General features: G+C 38.4%; 1 protein-coding gene across 3 annotated transcripts in view; it reads right to left on the bottom strand.

Annotated features, from left to right (window-relative positions):
• Positions 1–24,615, bottom strand: part of Adamtsl1 (ADAMTS like 1) — a 904,412-nt gene that overhangs the window by 615,469 nt on the left and 264,328 nt on the right. The gene's annotated exons all lie outside the window — the stretch shown is intronic.

Below are 24,615 nucleotides of genomic sequence, written 5' to 3'. Positions count from 1 at the left end.
AACTTATTCATCAATAAAGACTTTGGAACTAAAGAAGTACAACAAAACAAACAAACAAACAAACAAAAACAACAAACGAACAACAAAACTCCAGTAGGGCCAGTCAGTGACAGACTGAAAACCTTGGAATCTTGAGTCAAAATTGCTTTCTTGCTTGTAACGTACCTGCTTCAGTGTAGAAACCTGGCCAGCACTGCAGCCTTTGCAGAGTTTGAGTCTCGCTACAGCCAAACACGAGACATTATGAAGTTGACGCTCTGTCTCTAAGGGAGAAGGTTTTAATATCTTCTAGTGACATTTTGAAAATGCTTATGTGATTATTACTACATATTCTTTGGTATTTACATGGAAAATAGCTCTTGCACTTCCAATTTATTTATTTTACTGTTTAAAAGAGACATTTATATGATAGACTAAAACACTAACTCTCTATATGATGTTTTTGCAGTAAAAATGGAAAAACACAATTTCAGTTCCAAAAAACTGGCTGTATTATTCTCTTACTGGTTTACTTAATAAAAACTCTTTGAACAGCTTACACCAAGCAGAATTTGTGGTTAAGGAATGAAAGAAGACCCTCAAGGAGCCACCAACCATGCCTGTCCTTTCCTTGTCCTGAAATGATTATGACACGATCTGTTATAATTCATGCCATGGAAGCTTCTGTGGGAATCCATGTTAGGGAGAAAAGCCTCATGAAAATGACACAGGTTTTGATATATAGCCAGATTCTCTACCCTTCGGGAGGATGGGTAGCCTGCCATCTTCCTTAGAGTTGGCTTAAAAGTACATGAGATTTTGACTTAAAAATAACTAATAATACAATTCCTAGGGTAAATATCATATATTATATTATATATATGATATATGTATATATAAGATATATATCTTAATGGTAAAACTCAAGTGTAAGTATGGAATTTATTTCTGTTTCATAATTATATATAACTTCAAGTTAATTTTACACAGTATTTTCAGTACACCTGGTGTTTTGGCTATGACATGTCATGTGAGGTCAGATGTGGAATTATCCACATGTGACAAACGTCTCAGATTTTGGAGCATTTTGAATATTGGATTAGGAATTCAGTCTGTAATTAGAAATAAGAATATTGTAGAAATGAAAATAAATAAATAAAACACAAGAGCAACCATTCGGAAAAGAAGAAAAGATCACCGTTGGATAGAGATGAAGGAGTTATGAAAGAGGTAGAACCTGCAAGAATTGATGTCAGCATCAGTGGGGTGAGTTCAGAAGTAAAAGTCATCTCAAACCAGGATGACCAAAAGCACATGAGACAGAGAAAGGAAAAAAAGGAGGAAGACGAGAAGGAGGAGGAGGAGGAAGTAGGGAAGCAGCAGAGAGTGTGGTGGGATAAAGTGTCACCAGTACATTTCCCATCTCAGAAACACAGTTAATCTAGGTTGCCTCAAAAATTACGCTTTCCCTATCTGCTACCACTTGGCTTCTCCTCACCTCTCTTGGAAAATAGGTGTAACTAACGGGGAAATGGCGGTATGCTTGCCAGTCACGAGGCTTGACTCTAAAACTTAAGTTTTACTGAGAGACTAGCACCCATTTATCTGTGGTTACAAAAAAATCAAGAAGGCTAATCAGTACAAACATAGGTGAAATGTATTCTCTCAACTCGCAAGGGCTTTTGGTATCTTGATATATACCTGAGGCAAGAATAAAGAAAGATTAGTATCTAGGGATCTTTAATTGAACTGCACAGAACAACAATTATTCCACAAATGATTATAATTAATATTAACTGTCTTAGAGCAAAATTCATCCTTTTCCTTTCCACATTAATTATCTCCAGCATTACTGAAGTGCTTCCGAATGAAACAATACTACTGTCAAGCTAATTTATGGACGCTCTGGAGAATAATTGGGGATCTTCTGAATCAGCCACAGTTCAGCATTATTAATACTTTAGAGAAACATGATTGTATCACTTTCAAATTTGAGAGACAATTCAAATTGCGCTAATAGCTCACTGCTTAGGATGTGACACTGGCAAAGCAATTCTTCTGAGTGAACGAATACGTATTACAGTGACTTGAAAATTGTTGATAATTTATTTTATAAAAGGGATGTTATTAGGACAATGCACATTTTCATATACATAATATTTTATATATACTGTGTATGTTATATATTATACACATATATGTATATAGGTTAGGAGTGAATTTTAATCTTCACAGATGAGATTTCACTTTGCCTATACGTTCTTAGTTGTGCTCACAATCTAAGCCATGAGGTATCCCTTGCCAGGTCTAGAACAAGCTAGTGCTTCATTTTCCAGATTTTCACGAGGCCATACTCACCATCTGGGGCACCCCCCCAAAAAAAAAATGACCAAAGCTTTCTCCATGTCAAAATGTTATGGTATCTATAGGCCAACCTTGCAGCAGCGCCCGTTCATTTTTAATTTAGGTTTATTTCTAACAGGCATCAAGTTTTGTTATCCTATAGCAATTCAGGTAAAACCAGTACGTATAGGATATATTTTATAGACTTTGGAGATATAGGAATATAGGCTATGATCCTTAGGCAAAGTGATTGCTGCAGAGGCAAGAGGCACTGAGTGCTGCTGATCCCTAGAACGCACATGAAAGTCAAGCATGTATCTCAGCACGGGGAGGAAGGGGTAATGGATCACGGTGATCCAGATGATCACTGGCCTCCAGTCTTGCCAAAATGGTGAGTCCCAAGTTTAATGAAAGGCCCTATCTTAAAAACATGGTAAAGAGATGGATAGAGATGAAGGAAGCCATCTGACTTTGACCTCTGGCTTCTACCTGTGCTCAGCTGGGAGACCATATGCACAAAATACACATACATGAAAGAGTGTGAATAGACATGGGGGAGAGCACGTGTTTTTTATTAAAGCCTTGTTAGGCAAAAAACAAACAAACAAACAAGTAAAAAAACACTACTCCAATGCACATAAAAAGAAAAGCTTTGTTTAGGCAGATATTCAATGAAATAATTTACAATATTAAAAATGGCAAATTTTGACAAAATATAAAATAAAGATTCATGACAGGAAAATTATAGCTTCTCAGGTAGGCAATAGTCTTGGGTTGTGTGTCACTAAATAAAGGACGTGAGCTATGATACCAGAGCATTGGTATGGTAAGATCTTGGTTGGCTATGCCCAGTGTCCGAAGATAAAATTGTGAGCATGCTTTCATTTACTCCTGTATATAGTAAGAAAAAAAATGCATAGGCAAATGAGGTAATAATTAGAAAAATGGCTACACTGGGCCTGGATAAGCACTCTAAGAAATCCAGATCTTATTTAATTGAGGGTTTGGACTTAGATTTGAAGCTGATTTCTGGAATGGGTAAAGGCTTTCGGGGCTATTGAGATGGAATGTGTGTGCTTTGATGTGAGGACATATATGAGGAGGGATGAAGAGAATACTCTGATTTACATGATCTTACGTTCTGAGATTTAGCTCCAAATACAACAGTGCTGGAGAAATGGTTAAGAGGTGTGGGTTAATTAGGTTGGGACCTGGCATGATAAAGGGCGGGGCATTGGTTAACTACTCTTTTTCTATCCTTGTACCTTTTGCCCTGTGAGGACATGAGGTTCTGTCCCTCCAGGAGACAGCAGCAGAGGTGTTTCTTAAAGGAGAGAGTGGCACTGTACCAGTCACAGGATGTGGCAATGACTTCATCACAGCCTTCCTCGGTTGAAGAACTATAGGAAATGCATTGTTCTCTTTTTCTGTGTTTCCCTGCTGGTCTGCATATGCAGCATGAACACGCAGATGACCATGAAGGTTAGATGAAGATGTCAGACCCTTTGACATTAGAGTTACAGACAGTTGTGAGGTACCCCATGCGAGCGCTGAGAACTGAACCCGGGTCCTCTGCCAAGAGCAACAAGTGCTCTTACCCACCGAGCCGTCTCTCTAGCCCCAACTGTCTGCTCTTTATAAATTCCACGGATTATAGCATTCTACTAAATCATCACAAATAGCTAAGCACTGCCCACACAACTGCTTATTTAATGAGAAAATCGTCCTGACCTCTGAAGATCAGGCACTCTGCAGTCTCCAGCTTGATGTTAGAGCAGGAAAAAGAGAAAAACCCACCAGCCATAGGCTGTGCCTCATACTCATTTGGGACCTGAAGTCACTCCCTTTGCTAAAGAAAATAACACAATATGAAGAGTCCTGGGCTAGGAATGTTTCCATGTGAGACTCAGCGGCAGTCACATTGCCTCTGCGGGAAAACCTCACTTCAAAGCTAACCTTCAAAAACGTCCCACAGGTGACTTTACAAGAAAACGAACTTAAAATTTCCACAAGTCACCAAAGCCTTGAGGAAACAGGCCCAAGAGTGTGAGGCAGAGAAGCAAGGCCTAGGGAGTTATAAACACGCTCACCACACATGCTACAATTCTTAGTATAATACACAAAAGACGCAACTACAGAATAAATAAAATCTGTGAAGTAATAAAAAAATGATCTGTACTTACCAAGATCACCTGAAAATCAGCAAAATTGAATTTCTAGTACAATAGCTTAAATATAAAAAACTCAAGATTATTACATAAACAACACTTAGATTTCAGTGTGGCAGAATTGTCACACAGGAATAGGGATGAATGCATGCAGCAAATGGTGTAAAAAGGTGATAAAGAAGCAAAAAAAAAACCACTAAAATGACATTTTTATTTATGACTATTAAAGAAGGTGACAGAGACACTGGATAAGACGCAGGTTTTGAGATGTATCAGCTGAAAAATGATGAAAACCACAAAACCTTAAGTTTAAAGAAACCCAAAGTAGATCTCAGAGAGAGTTAATCAAAGCAAGACGAACTCCCGGAAGCATCACATGAACTACAAAGTTTTATAATCAAATATTTGAAAGCAGACAAAGAGCAGAGTAAGCTTGCCTCCCTGCCTTATAGAGGATTAATTTCAATCGCTAGGTGATTGTGGTTGCCACAAAGGGAAGGGCAGTGCTATGAAGTGATGTGTACAGAGGGCTCCGCCAGTAACTCTGAGCCTAGAACTCACGACCACTGTTTGTAGCTTAGGATAAATTGGTTTCCGAAACTATCCTTTGCATGAAGAAACATTATAGAATTCTGGATTACAAGGAGGAATGGCAAGAAAAGATTAGGGATATAGAAGGAAAGACAAACAACCAGAATCAAGAGTATGCAATATAAATAATCAATGGCAGGGTAAGTATAAAGACAAGACAGGCCCTCAGGGAGGCAGAGGCAGGTGGACCACTGTGAGTTCGAGGCCGGCCTGGTCTACAAAGTGAGTCCAGGACAGCCAGGGCTACACAGAGAAACCAGAAAGTGAGTTAGAGAGAGACAGACAGTCACACACACACACACACACACAGAGAGAGAGAGAGAAAGAGAGAGAGAGAGAGAGAGAGAGAGAGAGAGGGAGAGAGCAGGACAAAATTAACAAAATTAGAAGAGAGTGGCTAGCAGTGGAACTTTGTAAATTTTTTGTTTCTGAGATGATTGAGGGTACTGTTTGACTTTAGATTTAAATACATATATTTTTTTCAGGATAATTTACAAAATAAACAGAGAACACAAGTCTGAAACTATTAAGGGGAGACACAGATGAATCTATTCAAATAAGCCAACCCATAGTGAAGGATAAAATGATTAATATGGAATAATAAAAATAGAAATTAATAAAGATTACATAAATGGGCTAATTTATAAAGTTGGCTGGACTGGATTAAGACTAGAGCCAAGCAAGCTATTACTATAACAAGAGCCTTGCAAAGAACAATTTATTGAAAATTAAAGAATATAGAAAATTTAACAGGAAAAAGGCAAACAGAAATCAAATGTACTTATTTATATGTAAAATAAAATAAAAAGCAAGGCAAATTATCACTAGATATAATGTCTAGTAATGAAAAGATGTTTAAACACACAAGTTTTAAAAACGAGGAAGTTATAATTCTAAAGTGTATATACTAATTCATATAGCCTGAAATATGAAAAGTAAGCATTAAGACTATAAAAATACAGAGACAAATATATCACCACCCCAATAAACAGCAAAAATATGAAGAAAATAATCACTCCAGAAAGTGACTGAAACATACACACACAACTGGCCGCTCCGTCGTAGGCCAGACACAGAGAGAGAGCTTCAGTGCATTGGGAAGACTATAAATGCAATTTAAAAAAAGAATATACAATGTGATAAACCTGTGGTCATGATAAAATATTATTCAAAACATGTAGAAAGGAGTGGAAGACTGTTGCTTTTGGAGACAGGAGACGACGAGGAAAATAAATGCACAGAACGCTAAGCCAGACGGAAGTCAGGTGAGGTCAGACTACGCAAAGGCCAAGAGAGTCAACGCCGTCTAACACAGCCCTAGACTGTAAGAATAGGAAGGACAGGAAGGGACAGCATATGAACACATAATGGCCAACATACTCAGGAATTAAAGGAGATAATCTAATCCGCATACCTAAGAGTCACAGTGACTCTTAAAGCAAATAAAAGTGTGTTTACCCTCGGCTGTACTGCCGCAGATGGCAACAGCAGTCATCTTGTCCAGTTTGGCAGGGTTTACAAACAAAGGAGGGAGGGACACGTGATTTAATAAAAACAGAATCATGAGGTTCCTGTCATCTTAAAAGGATAATAAAGGAGGGCATGCAGGATTATTGCAGAAAGGCATGCGGCATGTCGTTGCACGTGCCTGAGTCTGTTGCGTAAGGGCTGACTTGTCTTGGCTTTCCTTCCTTGGCTCCAAGGCTTTCCTGTCAGAAAGAGCCTGACGCTGTCGCCAGGCTTCTGAAGTGTGTGGAGCTGGCTCCACTCACACCTTGTGATAAACTCTTGTCCCATTAAAACTCTTTTGCATGTGTTTCATCTAGAGGCATCTAACAAGCATGTAAGAGAATTAGTAGGGACAGCATTTGCTTGATCGACAGCTATCCTGTGGTAGAATCTTTAGCCCTGCCTGCAAATGGGTTAAAATGAGACGCTAAGGAACAGTGCACCTCGTGATCTTTTCTAATCTCAGATGGAAGGCAACTTCTTCCTTCAAACAGAACACAGCCAGAGGCGGGGAGCGAATGAGTGCCCGTGAAAAGGAACAGCAGACGCTTGACACAGGTGTGGCACTTTCTTACTTACTGGGTGTTGTCTCACTGAGGATTCTTTTAGGAAAGGGAGCAATGTCTGGGTTCGAGGATTCATTGCAGGTTTTAGTGCTAGTGTTTACAACAGTTTGAGAATCTAAAGCAGATATCACATTGACTCTTCAGGTGAATATCTATGATCTGGCAAAAGTGGCATGCTCTGTTGGTCCTTGTCCTGCTACTGTCCACCTCAGATGATAATGACTGAGATCTCTATGGGCTGGGGGATTTGCAGGTCTCCTGTGCTGAGGTCAGTCTTAATATCCAGAAGGACCAGGACAAGGGACACACAGAAGCCCTCACATCACAAATCTAAATAGTTAAAAGGTCACTAGTCAGTTAATAAATCCATAAATAAACTATTATACTTATTACCTTGGGTAACATGCCCTCACCACAGCAAAATTGAAAGAGTATAAAGTTTTTCTTCTGATTGATAATCAGGAAAACATCAAAGATGGCTGACTTTGGAACTGGGGAGATGGTGCAGCAGTTCAGAGCCTGTACTGCTCTTGCAGAGGACCAGAATTTGGTCCTTAGTACCCATGTCTGAGCCTGCAACTGCCTGTTAACTACAGCTCCAGAGACATTTGAAGCCTCTGGACTCCATGGACGCTTTCATTAACAGACACATGCAAACATGTACATAATATAAAAAAAAATAAACATTTTCACTGACTTTAATTATTATTATGTACCTGAGAATTCTTTGACATTGATAGGGCAATAGTTTTAAGATGGGACATAAAATAATATTCCACATAACTTTGAAGTATTCCAATATGTTTGCATGATGTTTAGAAGACAGAAATGACTACATAAACTAGTTTCAGTACTTACACAAACTCTTCTTATTAGTGTTCAGTGGTTATTGTGTTGTTTTATTACATTATATACATTTTCCACTCTAAAACTATTTCCTATAAAGTATTTTTAAAATATTTTTTTAACTTTTGTAGAACGAATCAGTCATAGGTTCATATTTTGAATGTTTTATCCAACAAAACATTACAAACTAACTAATAGCAGACAATAATTCACACAAATATAAATAGCACAGATTCAAAATAAGTTTTGCCTATTATTCCTTTCTTTGTTATATCACAAAAGTTGTTTTTTGTAAATTTTAAATAAAAAGGATTATTTTTAAATGGTGAGAGAGAGAGAGACTGGTTATGACATGGGTACTGGGAACTAAACTCAGGTTCTTAGCAAGAGCAGTGGCCATTCACTGCTGGGTTTTTAAGAATGTTTTTATGAATTGAATCTAAATATTTTAGTAGTATTTACTTGGCATTGCCAGGGGCTATCTAAAAGTGGCTCTGAGGTCAATTTTGATGAGTTTCATCAAAACCTTTCATATTTGGGGCTGGGCATCTCTTTCAGATTGTAGAGTGTTTCCAACATGCATGAAGCCCTAGGCTCAGCTCTTAGTGACACAGAAGAGAGCCAGGCCACGTGGCACACACCTATATTGCAGCGATGCTGTAATTTTAGGCCCTAGAAGTGGAGGCAGGAGGATTAGAAGTTCAGGGTCTTCCTTGGCTAAACAACAAGCTTCAGGACAACCTGGACTACATAAGGCCCTGTCAAACAAACACAAAAAATTGTGTTTAAGAACATCCAGAAATAAGGAGCATACTTTTTGAATTGTTCTAATAACTGCCATTGCTATGAGCGTATCAGAGGTTATACCTGGCAACAAATGCCCTTAGCAATAAAGAATAAGCCACTAAAGTGAGTGGAATTTCAATTTTCAATTAGGGAGATGTTTTAATTGGGGATAAGTAGAAAAACTAAGTCTATCAGTATTTTTGTATTGAAAATTTTAAATTCCTTTCCTATTGTGCTTCCGTGTTTTCTGATAAGCCCAGTATCAGAAGGAAAAGGACACAGAGATAACTCAACCCTGAGGAATGAGCTTAAAGAAGCTCACACACACACACACACACACACACACACACAAAAACATGCTTAATTTTTTATAACGTGGTTCAAAAGTTGATTTATTTATGTTTTGCAAGCTGAAAAGGATCTTGTCTTGCTTGCTGTTATTATTCTCCTTACCTCAATTATCCCATTACCTCAATATGGACAGCTTTTATTGCCTCTTGAAGAACAGTACTTACTACTTTCCTGATACTTATTTGGCAACTTCCCATTTTTTATGTGTCCATTTGAAAATGTCTCTGTATTTCTACTTCTGTTACTTTTGTTTTATTTTATTGAAAATAAAACTTTCATGAAATACCTTCTAATTACAGTTTTCCATCCCCCAACTCCTCCAAGATCTTTCCCTCCTCCATTCTCATCCAAATCTACACCCTTTCTGTCACTTTTTAGAAAACAAACAGGTATCCAAGGAACAATAAGAAAAGAAAAGAGAAACAGAAAAAGAAATACGACAAGACAAACACACAAACGGAAGAAAAAGAGCCAAAGAAAATGCATGGAAAACACACAAAACTGGGTATCATTATTACATATGCAAAGTGCCTTCAAGGTTAAAAATGGGGGGAGGGGGAAGAAAAAAGAAAAAGGCCCTGGCAAAATAAATGACGCGAGGAAACTCTAAAGGTGTTAAATGATTTTTTCAAGTTAGAAAATTAGAAATTTAAACTCTGTTTGGCATTTTAGGCTTCTCAGGTACACCTTGCCACGTTAAGAACCTGCCAGAACCTCCATCACAGTTCCAAAACTGTGCACGGAAATCGCCCCGTTTTCCAGTGACGGACACGGAGCAACGCAAACTAAGACATCCCTAGGCAGTCCTGTCCGTTGCCAGGCTGAGAATCCCAGCCAGTCTCCGGCCTAGCATCACTTCAGCCAAAGCTGTGTGCTTCCTCCACGGAAACGTCACTAGGGGGCGCTAGCACGTCGCAACACACAGGCTCCTCAGCCAGGAGCCGCAGTGTATGCGTGCATGCGCGCGCGTGTGTGTGTGTGTGTGTGTGTGTGTGTGTGTGTGTGTGTGTGTGTGTGTGTGTGTGTGTGTGTGTGAGAGAGAGAGAGAGAGAGAGAGAGAGAGAGAGAGAGAGAGAGAGAGAGAGAGAGAGAGAGAGAGAGATGCCAACTACATTTTAGCCCCTGTAACTGTCACTTGCTATCACTGCTTCAACGCAGCAAGCTGCTTAACTTACAAGTATATTTTGTAGGAATTCGAACAGAAATAGAAGAGGAAGCATATGAACTCAAAGCATGTCTCTCACCGAACGAGGTGACTCAGTTAAGAAACAGGAATAAAGTCTCACTGTATAGGTGTGCTGCCATAAAGAATAGATGTAATGAATTATTCTTCCTCTATTCCTTACTTTTTTCCCTCTATCAGATCTATTGAATATTCATTCATTTAATAACATCTACAATTACTCTGCTGACAGATGGAGAAAAAAAAAATTTAAGATAAAAACTAGACCTCTTAGAGGGAGACAATGACCTAGTTTACTCTTGTTCTTTCTAACACTTACGTTCAAAATTGAATGAAGAGGGTCCCGGGTCCACAACTCCCATCTGAACTACTAACGAATGATAGGCTCCGGGGGAAAAGGAAGCCATTTCTACAGTTGTGTACCCAAAGGTAAGGACACCAGGCTCCTGAAGACAGTTCTAAACCCATGGTCATCCAGAAAGTTCTGATTGATCTCAGGGGTGGGGTTGGGACAGTGGCACAAAACAATACAAAGACATGAATGTTAGAAAAGGATTTGTACAGTGAAGGAGGGTTAGGCAGGGGTGGGAGGAATAAGAGATCTTCCAGGACTTGGAAAAGAAGTGTTTCAGAAAATGATTGAAGATTCAAGTGTGTGCCAATGCACACATACTTTTGATTTAGTTCCAGAATTGTTTTTGACATCAAAATTTGTTCTTAATAGCTTTGTTTCCTTTAGAGGCCATCCCCCACCCCCAAATAAAACAATCCTGGGAGAATTCTGGTTTCTATCCCTGAATGAGACTCATTTCTGGCAGCTTGAATCAAAACTAAAAGGCACCTTTCTTGAGAACACTGCCCTGAAACAGGTGAATTTGAAACTGCAGTTTGTTCTCAATTTCACGGGGTTTAACTGTGCTGCTAAAAACGGGCCTTAAAATGTAAAATAACTCTAGGAAGGGGAACAGGGACTATTTCTGACATGAACTCAATGGTGAGCTCTTCGACACCCTCCCCCGGAGGGAGGAGAAGCCTTGCTCGGCCACAGAAGAGGACATTGCAGCCAGTCCTGAAGATACCTGATAAACGAGGGTCAGATGGTGGGGGAGGAGGGGAGACGTCCCCGATCAGTGGACTTGGAAAGGGGCATGGGAGAAGATGAGGGAGGGAGGGAGGGTGGGATTGGGAGGGAATGAGGGAGGGGGCTACGGCTGGGATACAAAGTAAATAACCTGTGATTAATAAAAATAAATAAATAAAATAAATGTAAAACTCATTTTTAACATTGTTGTTCTGGGAACATTTGTTTTAAGTTTCATTATTTAATTGTCAAGGGATCATCTAAAGCCATGCTTGCAAAGTATAAAAGGAAAGAAACTGATAAGCTCAAAGTCACACAGAGCTATTACTGGAGGCAGATAGTAACGGACAGTGGACTGTCCTCTGCATGGAAAGCACGCTTCCCAGGGATCTCGGCACGTCTGCAACCAAGCACTCTTTGCGAATTCACGCAGGGACTCTGTAGATGTCAGTTTGGCTGATGGTAGGGATGGGGTCCGTCACCAGGAGATCCTCAATACCGGAGCTATCGGAAGTTTACAGGGACTCTCTTCTCTTCTCTTCTCTTCTCTTCTCTTCTCTTCTCTTCTCTTCTCTTCTCTTCTCTTCTCTTCTCTTCTCTTCTCTTCTCTTCTCTTCTCTTCTCTTCTCTTCTCCCCTCCCCTCCCCTTCCCTTCTTCCTTTCTTCCCTTCCCTTCCCTTTTTCTTTCTTCCCTTCCCTTCCCTTCTTCCTTTCCCTTCACTTCCCTTTCCTTCCTTCCTTCCTTCCTTCCTTCCTTCCTTCCTTCCTTCCTTCCTTCCCTTCCCTTCCTTCCCTTCTCTCCCTCCCTCCCTCTCTCTCTCTTTCTTTCTCTATTCTTCAGCTATTTTAAAATAAGATGTTCTGTAACAGATGCTGAATGATGCTAAGTGAGAGCAACTTTGGGTATGTAGCATGCTGATTTTTCCACTTCGGTGACTTCTGACTTGGCTTAAGAAAGCAGGTGCTTGAGAACAGAATCTTGAGAATGAAATAAAATAGAAAAATGGAACAAGAAGTCTGCTTCATAGAATAGCTGGGTATGAAAGGTATTATTTTGTGAAATAACTATTGTTGTTTTTGTATTGTGTAAAAGGGGTCCACATTCCCTATTATTTTGATAGTCATGTCACAAAATAAAAAAAAAATAAAAAACAAAACAAAACAAAACCAAAAAAAAAAAAATCAGCTCTGGCCAAGATGTTAGCAAGAGGTATATAGTTAAAAAGCCAAAGACATGTTAGGAATGAAGAGGCAATAGTGACAGAAAATGTCATTGCTTTAGAGAAAGAAAGAGAAACTAGCAGCAAGGACTGAGGGATTTGTTACCCTCACCTTGTATTCTAGGGTTTAAGCCTGTGGTCTAGGAAGTGGTTTGACTAAAACAAACTTGGGGTACCTTTCCCTCTGCCTCTGCCTAGCCAGCTTCCACACAGTTTAAGTAATTTAAAACACCCTGCCACTGTCCACCCTCCTCATATTTCCTCACTGTTTATGTGGGCAATATTGTGTTCTTTATATGTATTCACTACTGGCAAGCATATCTAGTTCTCAGACCTGCAGCTCAGAAACACTGATGTGTACAGAAAAGATGAAAAATAAATAAATAAAAACCAGAAAGGGTGAAAGTCAGTTGCTCTCTGTTTATAGGTAATCTAGCATAAATGAAAGCCACACTGAAAAGATAATTAAATCAAGGAACTAAATGTTACTCCACTAAGACAGAGGAAGGAATGGTGATGAAAACTTGGTTACACAGATGATAAAGTCAGAGGGACATGGAAATGAATGGGAAAAAATTAAATCAGCAAAGTTAAAGTTAAACTTAAATTTTTAAAGGTCAACCGTTTATCTATGGAAGAGACTGAGATGGATAAAGTGAATACAAATAATTTGCTTAGAAAGAAGAATTAAGTTGATTAGGCTTTCCCCATAGATTTATTAAGTTAAAGCCCACTTTAGATCTGGACAGAGGCTGAGCAGGGCTCAGGTTTTTTGTTTGTTTGTTTTCATAATCTAAATATTTATCTTACTCTCCAGTGAGTCTACATGACTCTGAGGAATAGGTTCAGATTCTGTAACAAGAAAGCATTATACTGCGCATTCCAGTGCAGCATCAAAATGATGGTAAATGTCATATCCAGCAGAATAATAGTGAAGTCCGTAATGATGATCTAGGCTTAATAAGAAGCCCAAACAGATCCTGCCAGTCACCACAGTCAATCCTGCCCAGTATAAATTTTATGTGCACACTTACCTCAAAGCTTTTTCAGCTATAAACAAAACACCTAACACACCATTTCAGGAAGACAAAAGTAAAAATCCTTGTGTAGGGTTCTTGAAAGTTCACACTATGCGGACTTGAATTCTCAATGCACACAGACATGTTGGTATAGATCATGACATAATATGAATCTCTGAACTATAAACACAAGATACTATGTTTCTTTATATAGCATGCCACAGTTCCGAAGGACTTGAGTATTTCGTTTTTCTCCAAATCCTTATAAAATCATTCATCACTCTCATCCAATTTTACAGATGAAGAAGTCAAGGATAGAAGGTTAGTGTGTCTCCACAGTACAGATGAGACAGTGTTAGACATCAATCAAAGCCTGGTCTTTCCAATTTCCATGTTTCAAGTACCAAATACAACTCACTGGGATCATTCTGGCACAATGTCCATGATGAAATAGTTTTTACAATGCTATCTTATCTACTTTGCCTTCAGGCATCTGGCTTACCTTTGTAGCCTTGAATTCCTCCTTTCTAGCAAGTATAATTGCTGATGGAGAGACAGGAAAAACACATTGCCATTGGAAAGGCAAAACTCAAAGTGAGATGCTTAGAGGATAAGTGCTAACTCTATTATATAAAGCTATGAGAATAGATTCACTGATGTATCAAATAAGTCAGTAAAATATACAAGAAAAATATGAATGTTATTTCTTAATACTAGATGATTCTATTTCTGGAAATTTATAATCTTTTATCTTTAAATTTTGACTCAGGCTATCACTAAGATTACAAGGCATATATCTACAGCTCCTACCTGAGTATCCAATTATGCTTCACTTTCTACAATAAAAAAAAGAAAATATAAAACAGAAAAAATTTGATATTGTAACTTACTCACTTATTATAATTTAAAGTAAAACTACATTGTGAGTCAGAATCCCAGCTCTAGCATGGGCTACCTTGAGCCTCACATGCTTAGCTTCTCCATATGTGGTTTATTACCTACAAATTGAAGATCATAGTATTACCCATCTCATAACATGGCCTCCAGAATTCAGGCACACACACACGGCACTGTGTGTGTGGCACACAATTGATGGAATACAAGTCTTCTAATTTTATTTTCATAACATTTTTCTGAAGACCCAGTTGATGCTGAACTTTTCCTGTTGTCAGAAATCTAAAGATCCATGGGCTGTAGTGCAAACCCATTCAGTAAGACAGAGCTATAAAGCACTACTATCCAAATTGTCACGTGAATCCTGCCACCAGGAGTCAAATAGCCCCTCTGTACATTCAACGGGTAATTTCATAGCCACCTACCCAAGGAACAGTGCTCACATTGTTCTAACCTTAGACACTAAGTGTATACTTCAGAAATATATACTCTTTCATATTTTTATTTGGTTTAAACAATAGCTGCCAGCTGTAGAGCTCTAGGTAGATGAGAGAGAACATGCAGAGTATTGATAATCAGCTGTAACATAGCTCAGCACAGAGCTCATTAGCATCCATATCAGAAGCAGGAGACCCCAACCATCTAAGGGACCCAACGGTTTTTATGAAGACACACAAGCTTGAAAAGGAACAGTGCAGGGTTTCCCAGATGCTGTCTGGCTCCAGAATCTACCCTCTCATTAGAGAATACAATGTTTCACTGAGGGGTGCCACATTTCTTCCCCTTTCTAGTTTTACTGTTAAATGCTTTGCATTTGTATACATCTACATTGTACAATGCCACATTGTACAATATGTATTTATTCTATCTTGGTTTTTTTTTTAAACTCTTATGTTGTTTAAAAAGGACCTTGCACAAAATGAACTGAATACTTTTTTTTTTCTCTGAAGGGATATAGAAGAGAAAAAAAAATGGAGATAAGGCCACAATCCTCTGCTCTTAGAGCATTTAAAATGTCAAGCATTATAGCATTATTCTGCATCTTATTGGAATTAAAGAGTTTATTTGTCCTCCATTGTGGATTAATTCAATATTCAGAGGATTCTAATTCCAAGCCTGTATCATAAACACTTAAGCACATAGTAGATTTTTAAAATAGATTTGTGCTGAAATGACTTTTAATACCCATTTGGTCACTACCTAGATAGAGGGTCTTTTTGCTGTTGACGGTGGTTTCAGAGAAATTAGTGAATTTAAGTTCTAGGTTTATTTTTACTCACTTAAGAATAAGTACTTATGTCACATAAAGTATGAAGTGAGTTACTTTTAAAACACTGTCAAATATTGGGTCATAGTTAGCTATTTATAACCATAGCCTTTTCATCTGCTATCTTTTGTCTCTTCTCCTCCCTGCTCACTCCATAGTCTACTTTCTTTCTTTCCTTTCATTTGACTTTTCAATAGGTTTGTTACAGGATCTATTTCAATTCTGTCTACTTCAAGAGACCTCAGGTTAGCTATCAATTCTACTGTCAAGAATGATTGGAGGGAAATTCAGAAATATGAAACAAATTCTACAAATATCAAAATTCTAAATATATGAACGTCTTCATTCCTGGGTCAATTGTCTAATTTAATGTTTCATTTCTTAACTTATAAAATAAGAACTTATCTCGTAATGTTACCAGGTCATTAAATGAGACTTTTTTTTGTAAGACAAATTATTGGACAATAAAGATGTTCAATAACAGATATTTTTATATGATTACACACTTGCAATTTAATTAAAATGAGGACTTTAAAAACTAGCATGATATAATATTAACACACAAAAATCAGTAGCCTTCCTAAATAAAATGACAAACATACTAAAAGAGAAATCAGGGAAACAGTACCTTTTGCAGTAACCTAAGAAAAAAAAATTGTATTAACTCCAACCAGTTGAAAGTCTCATATAATAACTTTAAAACATTAAAAGAAAAAATTGAATAAGATATCAGAAAATGGCCAGACCCCCTATGTTCATCGCTTGGTGGAATTAAAAATATGAAAAGGGCCATCTTACTAGAAGCAACAACCGATTCAATGTAATCCTCACTAAAATTAATACAACTCTTGACAGAAATTTAAAAATCAATCTTAATATGAAAATAAACAAACAAAAAACTGGATCGTTAAAATAATTCTGAATAATAATAATAAACTACTAGAGATTTCAAATTGCATGACAGGGCCATAGTGATAAAACATCACCGTATTAGCATAAAACAGAAACATTGATTGATGGAATTGAATTGAAGACCCACACTAATTCCATATACCTACAGAGAGAAACCTGATTCTTGACAAGGAAGCCCAAAAATACACATGAGAAAATACAGCACCAACAAATGGTGCTGCTCAAGCTGCATAGCCGCATACAGAAGAATGCAAAGGGACACGTATACTTCTGACCCTGCCTGAAACTCAACTCCCGGTGTTGATAAGACCAGCTACCTTGAACATAAGAGAGAAAGTAGAGAATATGCTTGAACTCATTGGTACAGGAACGGGTTTTTTGAACAGGACACTGATGGCCACGGACATTAAACAATTAATAAATAGCACTAACGATTAATAAATGGACCACTTCATTAAACTAAAACGGCACTATACAGCAGAGGACACCGTCACTAAAAGTGACAGGCAACAGAATGGGAAAGATCTTTACCAATTATGTATCCGACAGAGGATACATACCTAGAACACACAAAGGACTAGAATGCCTAACATCAAGAAAACTCATAACCCAATTAAAAAGGAGCTAGAACTAAACCAAGAACTCTTAAAGTCTGTGAAAAACAAATAAGGCCTTTTCAAAAGCCACATGGAAACCGATTAGAAAGTTCTTAAAATATGTAGTAGAAATTAAATGGACCACCATATAATGGCAGAGACAATGCCTCATCTACACATCACACGTTACCAAGAAAAACCTCCAATGCTAGGGATGGCTTAGAACTTGTTAAGTTATTGCCAAACGGGCTCCCATAGGTTCTCCTAAATATCACAGGCCATCACCAAGGCTAGTCATTACCCCCTACAGCCTGATGGCAAGTTCCTATTGCTGAACACGTCACTCACTTATTTTTCAAACCTTGAAAAATCAGGCTGATACCCCACTAGAAGGTTCACTCCTACTGATGAGTGTTCTTGGTGCCAGAAGGTCCTCTTTACACTACTGGGAGGTGATCATCAATCTTAACTCTCAATGAATACTGTGACCTACAACAGCAATCTGCCTGCAAGATATATTGGTACAATAGCAGCAGAAATGCCATGAAAGTAACAAAATACTTAAAAAAAATGGATTCAAGGCCCATTCGATGATATGGAGACAACATCCGTCATTTAAAAAACAAGAACTTCAATCTAGGTAAGTCATGGGCTACAGGTGGAAAACTACTACAACTATTCTGCTCAATGAACACAGAAATAAGATGACTCTTATGGACATTGGCACAACCATAGATGAGTACACAAAAAAGGGGAAGTGGGCATAAGGGCCCGCCCCTAACTACAAAGCTATTTACAATTGAGAACTGTGGAATGAAGATAAGTGTCCACTTCAGTGGGGGCAGGAAGAAGCAGGAAATGTCATAGGCCTTTGTGTGAAGAACAAGCATGAATGATTTGATGCTATTCACACACTGCTCTGGGATCAAAGTCTGAGTTTAGACATATCCTAGTCAGAAAGACTGAATATTTCTAGAGTCTTGTCTCTCCTGAGAAATTAGTTTCAGTTCAATTGCTTCTGGGAGGCAGAGTTTCTGGTTCTGGCTCACTAATTTCCAGGCACTTTGGAAGGAGCTTTTTACCAAACAATCTGCTTATTATTTTCACTCTATCTATCTTTCAACTCTATTTATCTAATAAACATATGTACCTACTCCATAGAAAGAAATGGGGGTAAAAGTAAACAAAGAAAACATGATCCCAGCTTTGAACAAATGAATCTACCTGGAAAGAATTATACATGCAAGTGAATAAGGAGTCCAAAACAAGGCTGCTGTGACAGACCTGTGCTCAGTACGGTGTGGAGGAGCAGACCAGTCATTACCATTCTGCATGGGGTCTTCAATGAGCTTGAGAGATGGTAGTGATTAGGCATGAAAGAATAATTCATCGGACAAAGAGAGTTAATGTGATGTTCAACTTGAAGATAATCAAAACATTCTAAGATTAAGACTTTACCCTGGCTCCAAAGGACTGGGGTGTCTTTGAAGACTGTGTTGCTATTAGCTCAGTTCCATAGCAAGTTCCCAATACCCGTTTTGATATTCAATGTGTGCTATGTTTAAAGAGATTCTTTGCATTTTAGATAGTCTTACAGTTCTTTGCATATCAAAGAAATCAAGATAGCAGTTTAAATTTCTTAACATTACACAGCTTTAATGATTTAGAAGCAGAATTTTAGCTTTCTTTTTATGCCAATTTCATACGCTTTATATATTAATGCAAACATTGTATTTATCATTAAGTGCCTGGATTTTCACTGTTTATGTCACCAGCATCATGATTATCGAATATACAAAACGGTGTGTAAACTGAGTCATATGAGCAAAAGCAAATTACATTGGATAATTTTATGACATTTATCAATTTAATATTTGCAATTTTAAAATCCCCTCCTTATACCTGTGTGTGTGCATAAACTGTTTAAGAAAATCAATGTACTGTGTTATTATTCATATTTTGCACATGGAGAAACTCAAGGTCAGTTGGTTTGATCATAATTCAAAGTCATGTCATGCAGAGGAAGTAGGATTCAGTTGAAATGTATGTGGATCCCTAAGTTCTTTGTTCAGAAATATCATATGATAACAGTATTAACAAGACTAGAACAGAGTCAAAGGGATACTTCTGAGTAGCTTGAAGTTTTATGTTCATAAAGCTCAGGCATTGCCCTAAAATCCTGTACTATTAAGACAAGATGAAAAACGTTTGAGATCCTGATGTCTTGAAAGGGCATATGCAGTGCTGTAGTAGGTAAGGTGGGACAGAGAAAAGGGGGAAGTAAAATGTTCTTAGGAGCTTTCCAAAAACATTTGGCAAAATCCACATAGACTCTCATTTTTAATGAGCGAATACTGGGAAGCTACATGAAAGCAATGAGGTTAAAAAAAAAAAAAGGAATCAAGATAAAAAACAACTTAGCATCACAAAGCATGCCTCCATCATCAGAGACAGCTCAGAGGCATCCAGCCCGGCAGACACAGTGGAAGATGCAGGACTAGAGTCATCAAATTTATCACTCAGGGAGGATCCCAGGAGGATTCAGGCCAGCACTTCCTTAACAATGCCAACACACTGAATTCATTTCTGGACTAAATTTCACTCAGTTTGGAGAATCATCTTTTCTTTCCCCTTTAACTCCAAAGCACTGACAAACAGTCCATCCTTTCAGGAAGAAACTGACCTCTTAAAGTTATAGCACATAGGTGAATTTTCAGAGGGACTTAATCAGGAAGCTTTCCAGATTGAATACTTCATAGCTTGCTAACTTTCCTCAGTGTTGAAAAAGCTCAGCGGAGGTGAAAGCCGGTACTCGAGCACTGGGCATGACATGGCTGTGTCTCTATCCTGTGCAAATCAAATCACGTGATTCTGAGTCACCATGCTCATTGTTCTGAGTAAGAAAGTCACACTCAAAAGAGGTATCATGATTCTTTAGGCCTCCTTTATTTACCCCTTTATTCTACTGTTTTTATTCTATTGAACAAATTGGGAAAAGACATTATGATTATTTCTATACACTCAGATCTATTAGTTTTCAACTTACTCATAAGTAGAACTCGGTTGATTTGCATTTACCCATTTGCTGTGGTGTTTCCTTGAAGAGAAAAGCATAATTGCACTACCTTAATGAGGATTTGCAACAGTGTGTCAGTCAGAGTCACATGACCTTACTGTAGCATACATTTGCACTCCACAAGGAGTGTCAGCACAGCTCAAGAGTGTGGGTTGGGCCAATTTGGGAATGCGATGATTCATAAAGTTTTAAACTTCCTACTTAATAATCATTTTCAAAATCAAGTAGTGTAGTCCTTCTGGTATCTCAAATACAAAGTAATAGCTTTTCAATAAAACTCTAAAAGATGCTTAGTTCAGTATAGGAAGAGAGTGCAATAATCTAATCAAAATGATAAAGTAAAATCATCTGTTATGATTTGTTCATTGATTTTACAAACTCAGTTTGTAAATGTCCATTTGGCATATTGCACACTCCTGAAGTCTGCATTGTTCTGAAGTTCAGGCTCCTGTTCTTGCCCTCAAGAGTAATGTCTTTTGGGAAATCAAGCTGAGGGCCATTAAGATTATAGTGAAAATAGAAGCCACACCTGTCAATCATATAAAAAAAATACAAAAGTACCCACATTCCATCGATGAATATTGCTGTTTCCATTTTTAAAACTCTACTTTACTTGAATTGTTTATGCTTCAAGCTTCCTTCTGCCTCCCAACCTTTACATGGGAGAGAAAAGGCCACTGGAGAAAAGGGACCCAGACCCCTTACTTCTCCCAGCTGTTTAGGGGCAAGGGATACTTTTAGGGATCTCTACCAATCTCCATCAATTGCAGGTGCAGCTAGAAGTCTCCTCCACCTCACTGCGCCCCGACACATTTCTTTCCATCTGTCTGCTCCAAACCGTCACACTGTCTCTGTTCTTTCCAAACGGTTACATGCCACACGCCAACACCAAATGCCACACCCTCTCTTTCTCGGCTCTCATATTAATACTCTCAGAGTCCTAGGCCACGCCCTTCTCCAGGAACCAGCAGGTTCCTGCTGCACATGGAAGGCCTTACCAGCTGGCAAAAGCCACGCTCCACAAGAGACAATTAATAGGTATGGACAAACTATAGCCCAACTAAAACTCCACATTTGGGATTAAAACGAAAACACGTTTATATAATGGAGTTTACAAAGAAACCAAAACTTCTATTACAGAATATTATTTGGGTTTTGACCATAGCTATGCCTATGATACTCTTTAAAATCAAAGGAATGAAAGTAACTTTAAACCATAAAAATTTATCAGCCTAGCTAGGGCTTAGCACCCAGCCTGAAACACATGGCTTCCATCATCTAGTTACCAAATCCTTTTGGCAGGCACACGGTGAGGAGAGGATACAGTCTGAGAGGTGATGCATAGTTACGACCTTGAGCTTATACTTGCAGTACAACATTTTAAGAAACAGTTCCTACCATAGCAAGGCTTTTAGGCATTGACTCTTTCTTCTTTGGATACTCAAGTTTGTCTCACCCTTAAGCTCTAAGAAGCACAATAATTACAGAAGACAAGATAGTCACTCATAAGAAGACACATTTAAAGGCATCAGAGATGCTTACACAGTAGAATGATATAGATACATCAGAATCCACCACATTTAGAAAATAAACAAACAAACCATCTGTCTACTTAGCAAAGTATCTGTGACACAAAACTAGAACTCCCTGGTCTTCAATGAACACAGCAAGAAAAGCTTTTACATTTAAAATAAAAAAATGGAAAACCAAGGAACCCTCCTCCATGACCAAAGTCCAAATTTCCCAATCCTGAGCTCTGTTAATCCTGGCTCTCTATTATTCTGAAAAGCACCTCAGAACACTGACTGGAGCAATCAGTGTTGACATGGAGGGCCTTCTGCTCTCCATGGTGCTAGCTGTAGTTGAGAGGAACAGTTGGACTGGTTAGTTCACTCAGTGGGTGTGGCTAATGCAGCCCATCAGTTCAGAGCCCAGCCTGGGTAAGTTCTCTATGCTCCCTAGGCTTCTCACAGTATGATACCTTGGTTCCTGCAGTGGGCCCATCTGAAGACTTAGGAGCTAGAGTGATAACTCAATTAGTAAATTACTTGCTGTTTAAGTATGAGGATCTAAACTCTGGTCACCAATGACCATGTATAAAATCCAGGTGTGAGAACATGCATTTCTTCCCCGTGTTAGGTAAGTAAAAACAGGAAGATCCATGGGCTTGATGTCCAACCAGTCTAGCTGAAGGGGTTGGCTCCAGGTTCTGAGAGTCCTTGCCTCAAGCAAAGCAAAACAAAGGGCTGGAGAGATGGCTTATCTGTTAAAAGAACTGGCTGCTCTTCCAGGGGACCCAAGTCCAATTTCCAGCACTTACTCAGCAGCTCACAACCATCTGTAATTCCTGTCCAGGGTATTTGACACCCTCACACAAACATGCATGCAATAAATAAGATAAAATAAAAATTAATTATTTAATGAATTAAAAACAAAACAAAACAACCCTCTTCATAAAAAAAAAAAAAAACAAAAAACAAAAAAACAAAACAAAACAAAAAACCCAAAAAACAAAAAACAAAAATCAAATAAATGGGGAGATATTGAAACCTGACACTGACCTATGGCCTATACACACACACACACTCTCTCTCTCTTTCTCTCTCTCGCTCTCTCTCTCTCTCTCTCTCTCAATAACACATGATCACACCCCAACTATATTTAAAAAAAAAAATTAGATGGTCCTCTATGACCTTAGTGGGATCTGTAAGGCCTCAGAAGTCAAGAAGCCAAACACTCACCATGTTCCAACTATCAAAGACACGGGCCAGCCCAACTTCTTAAATCATGAAATTACAAGTAGTTTTGAATACAGGGGTTGAAGTTTACTGCTGCCTATCTCTAGAGACCTGATACAGTCGTGTTTGTGGATTTCATTCCTACAATTCTAAAGGCAAAACTGCAAATAATGAATCCGATACAGATACACTTAGAAAATATATGGGACATTTGTATCTGTGGATTCATTTTTTAAAGCGTTTAAACTTAGATTTTGCTCTATAACATACAATGATGAGAGTTACTACTCTTTACCTCAAGTACAGAACAACCCTGATAGGCAAGAAAATGCTTTTCACTTTTGTAGACTGGTCTCAAATTGTCCAAAGGGGCCTCAAACGTATTATGTAGCTGAGGGTGATGAACTCCTGCTCTACTTCTCAAGTACTAGGATTACAGGTATGTGTGTGTGTCTTTGTGCATGTGCTTGTTTGGGGGCTATGGGCACCTGTGCATCTACACAGAGGTCAGGAGAGGACAATGGGTATCTTGTTGAATCTCTTTCCGATTTCTTCTGAACCTGAAGCTAGGCTGACAGTCATTAAACTCCTTTGATCCTCTTTTCTCAGTTATGGGTTACGTGTGTGTTCAGCCACGCCCAACTTTTTACAGGGATTCTGGGGATCAGAACTCAGCCCTCACAACTGTGCAACAGATGATCTTACACAGTGAGCCATTGTGCTGGCCCTGTGGTGGCTAATTTTGATTGCCAACTTGATAAGACTTAGCATAACCATGAAACCAATTTGGGGTATATTACCTATGAGGGATTATCTAGATTGGTTTAAATGACTTGGTGAGACCCAGCACTATCTGAAGGCCTGGGATATTTATTAAATGGACTGAAGGAAGCAAGCCAAGCTGAGCACATTCTTCATTCCCTGATTCCCTAGTGTGGATATGATATGCTGTCCTGGCTCTGGGGCCATTCCACCCAGGGTTCACATGTACTGGATCCCCGGAACTGTCAGCCAAATAAGCCCTCCCTTCCTTAGGCTGCCTTTGTAATATATATATATATATATATTTTGTCACAACAGCCAGACAAGTGATCACTACAGCTGCAATGCCTGGGTCAAGTATACATATAATACTGAAACTCTTACTAAGCAAAGAAGTAAGGAAATCAGGTGTGTATGTGTATTAACCCTTAACAGTAATATTAAATACTGTTGCATTTAATAGTACACTTTTCCAGCACAAAAAACATTTCTCAGCTATGGGCTTTTAGCCATGGGTATGTCATTTTTAAATTTTAAGTAGGACTGACAGTAACATTGAATTCAAAAAGAACCAAAATACAAAAGCCTGAATGACTTTATATCTGCAAGTCACTTTCTACGGCTTTATTTTTTCTGAATTGCTCTATATTGTATACATGAACACTTCTGAATTAACACATGAGGATACACTGCTGCATTACTGATTAAGAGTTATATATTTATAGACT

This window comes from Meriones unguiculatus, chromosome 12, assembly GCF_030254825.1.
Source record: "Meriones unguiculatus strain TT.TT164.6M chromosome 12, Bangor_MerUng_6.1, whole genome shotgun sequence".
In the NCBI taxonomy this organism is placed as follows: Eukaryota; Metazoa; Chordata; class Mammalia; order Rodentia; family Muridae; genus Meriones; species Meriones unguiculatus.
Note: the sequence above shows the minus strand (reverse complement) of the source record. Positions and strands in the feature narration are given on the sequence as shown.